The sequence below is a fragment of the Triticum aestivum genome, chromosome 4A (genome assembly GCF_018294505.1).
Source record: "Triticum aestivum cultivar Chinese Spring chromosome 4A, IWGSC CS RefSeq v2.1, whole genome shotgun sequence".
NCBI classification, from domain to species: Eukaryota; Viridiplantae; Streptophyta; class Magnoliopsida; order Poales; family Poaceae; genus Triticum; species Triticum aestivum.
The window spans coordinates 86,728,152-86,738,108 of record NC_057803.1 but is presented as its reverse complement, the minus strand read 5'-3'; positions in this window follow the sequence as shown (position 1 = coordinate 86,738,108).

Genomic DNA, 9,957 nt, shown 5'->3' with positions numbered 1-9,957 from the left:
TAGGAAAATATCGGGGTGTTCCCGATTACGGTGGGTGGTTGGGGCCGAGTGATGCGCGTTTCTCTCGTACACGCACGCACGTGTGTGCGAGGCGTTGGGCTCTAACTGAACCCGAGCGAGGCGTTCGCCTACTGAACCCGAGCGATTGCACTGCATGCTACGCGTTACTGAACCCGAGCGATCGATCGATGGCTGTTAACTGAACCTGATCGAGCGATTCCTTCGCTACTGCTGGTAACTGAAGACGATCGATGCTGTCTCTGGATGAACAGTGAGCGTTGCTGGGGGGTGGATGAACAGGACCCCGTGGTGTTCCCTCTGGATGAGAAGGACCCCGATCGATCGAGCCGATTGGGGCTGGATGAACAGGACCACCCCGTGGAGGGCTGGATGAACAGTAGACGCTGGAGGGTTGGATGAACAGTAGCCCGCGGAGGGGTGGTTGAACGTGAGCCCGTGGAGAGGGCTGTTTGAACAGTAGCCGGTGGAGTAGCGCGCGGTGGAGGCTGGATGAACATGAGCCCATGGATGAATAGTCGCAGGTGGAGGCTGGAGGAGGTCGACGGTGGATGAACAGTAGCCCATGGAGGCTGTAGGGGGTCGACGGTGGAGATGAACAGTATCCCATGGAGTCCCGTTTTGCGGTACGCCACACCCCTCCCGATGAACAAGACCCCCCGTTTCGACTGTAGCGCTCCAACACAAGTCTGTTTCCTCCGTTTTGCGGTACGCCAGACCCCTCCCAATCAACTGGACCCCGTTTTGACCATAGGAGGTCCGTTTCCTCCATTTTGCGGTACGCTAGACCCCTCCCGATGAACAGGTTCCTGTTTCGAACGTGGCCGATCGAACACAAGGCCGTTTCCTTCGCTCTGTGGTATGCTAGGCCTCGTTTCCATCGGATGTTCCGTCCAAGCCCTCCCGATGAACACAACGACCCATTCCATTCTGACCCAGCCGGTTTGCTCCCCAGGAACACGACAACGACGCAGTTTCTCCGTTCCAACCCAGCCATGTACATGAGCCCTGGCCGTACATATGCGCGAGTAGGTGTTCGAGACCCCGCCCGTATGTACGTATGTTGCCGTATTTTCTTTCTTGCACACTGGCCGATGTATGTACATGTACATGCTACGTGCGCACCTCTACTATGACACATGCGCGCCTCTACATCAACCAGTATGTACGTACACATTCCCGACCAGAATGACAACGCTACATACGCTTCGACCAGGTGGGTCCCGATTGTCACGCACTTCGTTGCATGCAAAGATGTAGCTGGTGGGTGCTGTCTACTACACAACCTTCTTCTTGTAGACCTTGTTGGGCCTCCAAGTGCAGAGGTTTATAGGACAGTAGCAAATTTCCCTCAAGTGGATGACCTAAGGTTTATCAACCCGTAGGAGGCATAGGATGAAGATGGTCTCTCTCAAGCAACCCTGCAACCAAATAACAAAGAGTCTCTTGTGTCCCCAACACACCCAATACAATGGTAAATTGTATAGGTGCACGAGTTCGGTGAAGAGATGGTGATACAAGTGGTATATGGATAGTAGATAATGGTTTTTGTGATCTGAAAATATAAAAACAACAAGGTAACTAATGATAAAAGTGAGAACAAACGGTATTGCAATGTTAGGAAACAAGGCCAAGGGTTCATACTTTCACTAGTGCAAGTCCTCTCAACAATAATAACATAATTGGATCATATAACTATCCCTCAACATGCAACAAAGAGTCACTCCAAAGTCACTAATAGCGGAGAACAAACAAGAGATTATGGCAGGGTACGAAACCACCTCAAAGTTATTCTTTCCAATCAATCCATTGGGCTATTCCAATAAGTGTCACAAACAGCCCTAGAGTTCGTACTAGAATAACTCCTGAAGACACAAATCAACCAAAACCCTAATGTCACCCAGATACTCCAATGTCAACTCAAGTATCCGTGGGTATGATTATACGATATGCATCACACAATATCAGATTCATCTATTCAACCAACACATAGAACCTCAAAGAGTGCCCCAAAGTTCCTACCGGAGAATCACGATGAAAATGTGTGCCAACCCCTATGCATAGGTTCATGGACGGAACCCACAAGTTGATCACCAAAACATACATCAAGTGAATCACATGGTATCCCATTGTGACCACAGATACGCACGGCAAGACATACATCAAGTGTTCTCAAATATTTAAAGACTCATTCCGATAAGATAACTTCAAAGGGGAAACTAAATCCATTACAAGAGAGTAGAGGGGGGGGGGGGAAACATAATAAGATCCAACTATAATAGCAAAGCTCACGATACATCAAGATCGTATCACCTCAAGAACAAGAGAGACAGAGAGAGAGAGATCAAACACATAGCTACTGGTACATACCCTCAGCCCCGAGGGAGAACTACTCCCTCCTTGTCATGGAGAGCACCGGGATGATGAAGATGGCCACCGGAGAGGGATTCCCCCTCCGGCAGGGTGCCGGAACGAGTCTAGATTGGCTTTCGGTGGCTAGAGAGGCTTCTGGCGGCGGAGCTCCCGATATATTGTGCTCCCGGATGTTTTTAGGGTATATGGTGATATATAGGCGGAAGAAGTACGCCAGGGGGCCCACGAGGGGCCCATGCGGGTGGAGGGCACGCCCCAGGGGGGTGGGCGCGCCCCCTACCTCGTGGCCTCCTCGAAGCTTCCCTTACGTGGACTCCAAGTCTCCCGGGTTGGTTTCCTTCAAAAATAAGTTCCGTGAAGTTTCAGGTCAATTGGACTCTGTTTGATTTTCCTTTTCTGCGATACTCTAAAACAAGGGAAAACAGAAATTGGCACTGGGCTCTGGGTTAATAGGTTAGTCCCAAAAATGATATAAAAGTGTATAATAAAGCCCATAAACATCCAAAACAGTAGATAATATAGTATGGAACAATAAAAAATTATAGATATGTTGGAGACGTATCAGTGGGTCCGAGCAGTCAGGGGGCGAATCATTTTTTTGCCCAGACGCACTTCCTTGCGTGTGAAGATGTAGCTGGTGGGTCCCAGAAGTCAGGGGAAACATTTTTTCGTGAAATACGGTGGCCCGTCTGGTGGGTCCCCGCTGTCAGGTGGAGGAATAATTATTTTGCACGTAATAAGGAGGCACTTCCTTGCTGCGGCTGTGGACCCAGCTGTCAGCCTCTCCACGTACAGTCCATGTCCGATGGAAGCCGTTCCTTGACCATGTTGACCACGCCACGCCGAGAGCACCAGGGCGGTGGACGACAGCGAGGCCTAGGAAGGGGACGACATGGAGCCGGGGAAGACGCGGCAGTGGATGCCCATGCGTAGAGGAGTATGAGGGTTCACTGGTGTGCTGTGGTGTGAGGCCGCTGTCACAACAGAATAACAGGGGGTGTGGGTGAGTAGAGGGATGGCCTGGCCAGCAGTGGGAGTAGTAGGGGGCAGTGAGGCCTCCGCGGCATTGCAGCCAACCACGGGAGGCAGGAGCACGAGGCATGACCGACGCTGGTTTGGGCGGCTGGAGCAAGAAGACCAGAGGTTGAAGAAGCACTACGGCCATTGGATGGACATCTTACAGTCACTGGAGCTAGAATCGTTCATATTGACTAAGTTGACAAAGCCCTCCATCCCCGTCAACTTAGTTGGCCCACAAGTCAGCCTTCCACTATTGTGGGTCCTAGCTAGCAGGGGGGTAGTCATTTTTTTGTGCATAATAAGGAGGCACTTCCTTGCGTGCGAAGATATAGCTGGTGGGTCCAAGCTGTCAACGGTGGTAACGTTGTTTTCGCGAAATACATAGGCCCTTTCGATGGGTCCCAGATGTCAGGTGGAGGAATCATTATTTTGCATGTAATAAGGAGGCATTTCCTTGTGTGCGGCCGTGGACCCAGCTGTCAGCCTCTCCACGTACAATCCACTTTAGATGCATGTCGGTCGTTGACCAGGCCACGCCGAGAGCACCAGGGCGGTGGACGACATCCAGGCCTGGAAAGGGAACGACACAGAGGTAGGGAAGACTCGGCAGTTGTTTCCCACGCGAAGGGGAGTACGACTGTATGAGGGTTTCCTGGTTCGTCTGCCGACGCCGGAGAATAACAACAGGTGTGGGTGAGTAGATGGATGGCTAGGCCAGTGATGGGAGTATGGTGGGGAGGTGAGGTCTGCGCGGCTGCACAGCCGGCCGCGGGGAGGAGGGAGCAGGTAGTCCCACCAGCGCTTGTTTGAGCGGCTGGAGCAGGAAGAGCAGAGATTGAAGAAGCACGACAGCCGTTGGATGGACATCCAACAGTCACTAGTTGTGCGTCAACCTTTTTTTAGGAAAGCCTCAAATATGTGGAAAACAACATACAACCCATTTGCCATTATTTCTCATAATTTACAGCCCATTTGCTAATTCTTAAGTTTTTTTGGAGCCCGTATTCTTTTTGTTAGCATTACAGCCCATATTGTGGCCACGATTGAAAAATTGTATGAAATTTTGCATATTTCCGTGCGGTCCGAACTGTTTTTAATCCCGAAATTTCGAGTCACATTCAAATTGATTTTAAAAATAAATGTATATCAAGATAAAATCCAACAAAATGTCCACGCATAAAAATCAATGCAATTTAAAATCTCGAAATGAAAAAAAAAGAAATTTGAAACTAATTGCCGGTTTGATGTGTTTTAAAAATGTACAACCCATTTCTCATTACTGATAGGCATTTTCTCGGCCAGCCGAATGAAGCTCTCCTCATCTTGAAAGATTTGCAGCCCAACAGGCCTGACAAAGCGTCTCACTTGGCAAATCATAAAAATACTGGGTTGTGGCCGTGGACCCAGCTGTCAGCCTCTCCACGTACCGTACTCTTTTGATGGAAGTCGGTCATCGACCACATTGACCACGCCGCGCCGAGAGCACCAAGGCGGTAGACGACAGCGAGGCCTAGGAAGGGGACAACGCGGAGCCGGGAAAGACGCAGTAGTGGATGCCCACACGGAGAGGAGTACGCGGGTTCACTAGTTCGGCTGCGGTGTGAGGCTGCCATCGCCGCAGAATAACAGGGGGTGTGGGTGAGTAGAGGGATGCCATGGCTAGCGGTGGGAGTAGTAGGGGCGGTGAGGCCTCCGCGACATCACAACCGGCCACGGGAGGCAGGAGCACGCGGCACGACCGACGCTGGTTTGGGCGGCTGGAGCAAGAAGACCAGAGCTTGAAGAAGCACTACGGCCGTTGGATGAACATCGTACAGTAACTGGAGCTAGAATCGTTCATATTGACTACGTTGACAAAGCCCTCCATCCCCATCAACTTGGTAGGGCCGCAAGTCAGCCTCCCACTATGCTGGGTTCCAGCTGGCAGGGGGAGTATTCATTTTTTGTGCGTAATAAGGAGGCACTTCCTTGCGTGCAAAGATAGCTGGTGGGTCCGACCTGTCAGCGGGGCACATTTTTTTGCGAAATTCAGAGGCCCTTCTGGTGGGTCCCAGATGTCAGGTGGAGGAATCAAAGACTTGAGAAGGCGTACAGAACAAGCTAGTGTACCAGTAAAGAGACGTTCCTGAGTTTTACAAAAAAGAGAGACGTGCTCCTGTAGCTAGTTCGAATCCAAACCTAGACTATGATTATATATGGTGGTATGCTACTCTGGCAAGCAATGAAACTGACATATCCAACATTCGCTTCTCCTCTTCTCTACTTACTCTGCCTAGCATCAGAAGCTCTGGCCGCAACAACCATGTCCGCTGGCTGCTCGTCCACCTACTCTTCAGCAGGCAACAACCAAATATGCGCCAAGTCACCACCCGTACCATCGCCTGTCACTACTAGGGAAAACCTTATACATAAAATCTTAGCAGCAGCGTGGTTTAAAAACAAACGCTACTGCTAATTAGCAGTAGCGAGCTCCAGGAAACCGCGCTACTAGCATCCCGATAGCAGTAGCGCTCTAGGTGAAACAAGCGCTACTACTATAATTGCCAGGGCGTTGCCCCAGGCTAGATATAGTAGTAGCACCCTTCTCCTGGACGCGCTACTGCTAAAGTACTCAGTAGCAGTGTTTTTCTTCAAAACTCGCTGCTGCTAAGTATCACCGCAACTAATTAAATTTAGTCCCATACTGCTAAGCGAACAAGGTGTTTACCACCTTAAATATGTTACTTCTCAAACTATCTCGAGCACTTGGTCTTCATTGAACTATATGTGTAGGGTTTGTGGCTGCAATATGAATCTTCGCCTGTGCCTATACAAGTACGGTGAAGATTCATGTTGACTATTTAGATTCTACACAAAAAGATCAATGATGACCAATGTATATTTTTGATTCTACACAAAATAACTGCTTCCTTTAGCAGTAGCGTTTTTTCCTAAAAATTTAGCTATTGCGCGTTTACTTAAGAGCGCTACTGCTAGTTCAACTTAATCACCCGCGCGTGGGCTCATTTTGCTAAGTCCTCCTTTCCCCCGGCCCTGTTCCCCTACTCCTCTATCGCCGCCACCTGAGCCCGAGCCTTTCCTCACCGCCGTCGCCCGAGGCCGCCCTCAACCTCACCGCCGCCGCTCTTGACCTCACCGTCGCCGCCCTCGACCTCACCGCTGCCGCCCGAGCCCGCCCAGCACTGCCGCCTCCCGATCCGGAGCTCGCCCTCGCCGCCCCTACCTCCGTTGCCGAGCACCTCCCCACCACCGTCTCTCCCCTCTCTGTAAGCCCCCACCCTCCTCTCTCTCTTCTTAGTTAGTAGATGTTTTTTAGTAGTAGTAGATGATAATTTAGGGTTCATAGATAATGATTTTTAGTAGTAGTAGATGTTAATTAGTAGTAGTGATGGTACTAGTTAACTAGGGCAGTATGGTTAATAGTAGATGTTTTTTACTATTGTATAATGAAGTTTTTTTTACTATTTTTAATAAGTGTTTAAAATAATTAGTAAGTAAATTAATAAACTACTTGAACTAGTTTAGCATTAGTTGAACTAGTTTAGTAAGTAAATTAATAAACTAGTTGAACTAGTTGAATTAATAGAACTAATGTATTTTTAGTAAGAAAATTAATATAACTAGTTGAACTAGTTTATTTTTCGTTTATTTCTATTTATAGTAAGTTTATATTTAGTAAGAACTATATGAATTAATAGAACTAGTTGAACATGTCACATTTGTTGTTATTTTTTAGTTTAAGCATTTATTCCCGCATCGATGTCGTTCGCTAGGGTTTTATTTATATGGTTTTTGTTTTTGCAGAAATCAAGGAGCCCCTCCATCATCCCCGCCGTCGTCCCCTTCACCGACCCCCTCCGACCTCCAGGTGAGACCAGCCAAATCTCCATGTCAATATGAGTCCTATAAGATATGATGTAGATAAAAACTTGGATACCTTGTCTTGCTCAAAGAGGATATGTGGTTGCCTAAGTGGCCGGTCATGTTCATGTTACACCTCCGAGTGGCCTATGTTTTGCCGGAGTGTTGATTAATTTCCGTTCCGGCAAATTTCAGGCGCTCGATATGTCCTGTTTTAGCAAAGGTCATGCCGGAATTTTTCGTGAATTTTGGCATGACTTGTGCTAGAATATGTAGGAAATATCGAGTGGCCTGGATTTTCTAGAAAAATATTTAAACGACATTTCGGGTTGACATTAAGTCTACCGAGGCTCCATCACCAAAGGTCGAAAAATCAGCAAGGGAGTGTATCCACCATATATGAGAGAGGACGAAGAATCCTGACTGTTGTCGTGGGGGTCGTTTCTCCTTCTTTTCCTTGTGCTAGACCTTTGTTATGCACTAGGGAAAGAAGGAGTAACGACCATCACCGACGGTCACAAATGTCAGAGAGTAGGAATCAGTGAGGGAGAGTCTCCACCATATAGACTCGGCAGACCGATAGTCAACCCATGATGAATAATAATGATCTAATTTAATTTTTATAGTACATATATTAAATTGTACAAGTTTAATATTTGAATTATGAACATATGAAATGTCGTACTCGTACGACGAAAGTCTCCCGGGGGAGTGCTCCTGGTGCCACGATGACCGGGGTTTCTGTGAAAGGCCTCACCTGGACGAAGATCGGCGCTTCAGCATTAAGCTCGAGGAGGCCTTCGATTGTGTTATGGTAAGCTACGATGAAAAGTGTTTTTTTCGTAATTAAGCTCGACTTGTACTACTTCAACGTGTAATTTTTGTCTTTTACAATTCGACTAGCTTATCCCATGCCATGCAAGACGCTATGTTTTGGAGAGGATGGGTTTTGAAGATCATGAGAGGAATGAAACAAAGAAAATTAACCTAAGTACCCATCATGGTATGGATTTTGAGGTAAATCTATACAATTCTGAGAGCGTATCCCATTTTGGTTGCCCGGGTTTTGAAGCACTTTGCAAGATGTATGATTTTCAACAGGGTGTGTTTGTCACCATGGATCTTGGTGATCCTGACATCGACCAAGACAATTTGGACATTTGGGTCCTTGTTGATATGCTTCCAATTCTACCGCTATGTGAGTTTCTCAAACATAGTTATTAACTAATTTATATTGTTCATTTCAAAATAGTTAACAACTTATTTCCATTGACAGCTTATTTTCATTGTTCAAACAATGTGCGGAACATGGTAGACAGAACCTATTACACCGATGGCTCTGAGTTAACTTATCAGGAGAAAAATCATCTGGTTGCATTTTGTACTGATCTTGAGAATTACAATATCTATAATAAAACTCCTCCACATTATGGTCAATACGTGCCACTAGTGCACGTGTTGAACTACGGTAACATCCATGGAGATGCCATGGTAAGATTTTTTTACTATTACGACATCCGTGCATATTTTGCATTAAATTCTTTTAAAACTTAACTATATTGCTAACTACGAAGTTATTACTATGTTTTTCAACAGAAAATCCCTGATGATTGTGTGCCTCATCTGATGTATCAGAAAGGTCGCCTTAATGTTTTGAACATACAACCAGGTCGTCCTACGAATCTCACCTGTCCATATCGGATTTCTAAAAGAGATGGAGACATGAAAATCACAAAATGGAAAACATGTATGGACAGTCGTAAGGAGCTACTTGGAAGCAACATTGTGCGAAAGGCAAGAATTGGAGACAGGATAATCTCCATTCTCCATAATGGAGAGTCAAGGGCTATCTTGTTTTATGCTATTTTACCTAAGAGAATATAGTAGGTCCTAAGAGAATGTAGTAGGTCCTATGAGGTACAATATTTATTATGTGGTACAATGTATTAGAGTTGATGATGAGGAGTAGTTGTGATTATGACTAGTGTCCAACTTGTTATGTGATGCCTCATTGATGAAAACGATGATCATGAGGAGGTGTTATATGACAATGATCATTGTAATGATTAGTTGTTAATGATATGATGATGATGATGACGATGATATTTCTTATATCATTGGGTGAAAGAACCGCAGATTAGTTTCAAGTGGATGTCCATCCACTTGAAACTAGTCCATGGTTTTTTCACCCAGTGATGTAATAACTCATTATGATGTAAAAACAATCTCTAAATTGTTGCTGTATGAAAACTTGTATAAAGGTGTATGAATAAAACATGAAATGAAAAATAAATAAAATACGAAATAATAGTACTAGCGCGTGCAGGGAGAAGCGCTACTAGTAATTACCAGTAGCACTGTTTGGAGAAAACGCTACTACTAAGTCGATATAGCAGTAGCGTCGGTTAATCCACGCTACTGCTAACCTTTAGCTGTAGTGTCGTACCAGTAGCGCACCATCCCGCGCTACTGATAGGCCTAAAACCCGCACTACTTCTAGGCTTTTCCCTAGTAGTGTGTGGGTCTCATCACACCCCCGCTGGCACGCGCACCGCAGCCGGTTGCTCATCGCAACCCGCTGCCGTTGGTGTGGTGCCACTGCTGCAAATCACGCAGAGTCATCCGTCGCGTCTCAACCACAATCCTCAACCCTGGCCGAGTCTTCTACAAATGCCCGAATCATGG